The sequence below is a fragment of the Hylaeus anthracinus genome, unplaced genomic scaffold, assembly GCF_026225885.1.
Source record: "Hylaeus anthracinus isolate JK02 unplaced genomic scaffold, UHH_iyHylAnth1.0_haploid 11978, whole genome shotgun sequence".
Classification (NCBI taxonomy): Eukaryota; Metazoa; Arthropoda; class Insecta; order Hymenoptera; family Colletidae; genus Hylaeus; species Hylaeus anthracinus.
This window is the reverse complement of record NW_026534326.1, coordinates 2389193-2389553: the sequence shown is the minus strand read 5'-3', so window position 1 is coordinate 2389553 and position 361 is coordinate 2389193.

Here is a 361-nt window from a genome sequence, read left to right as displayed (position 1 = left end):
CTCGATGTTTGTTTCATGGCACGTACTGGAAAATTATTTACAGTATCTTTGGTTAACAACTTTTGGTTGGTCTCTTTGGCAACTGCGTTTCTGTAATTGTTATCAAATTCTCTAATTGTTATTCGAATGATAAAATGACGAGTGGTCGCTGTCGTGTGTTGCTTAGAATTACGTACACTCCACGACGCAAGGCTGGAGCCTCAAACCGGTTCAAACATGTTCAAAATGGTTTTCAAGCAGTCCGAAACGTTCATTAAGTAGAGTTCAAGTTTCAAAGAGACTGAAAATGGTTATAAAAGCGACTTAAAACGATTTCTAGTCGGTTCAAACCGATTTGTAAGTGGTCCAAACAAGATCAAAA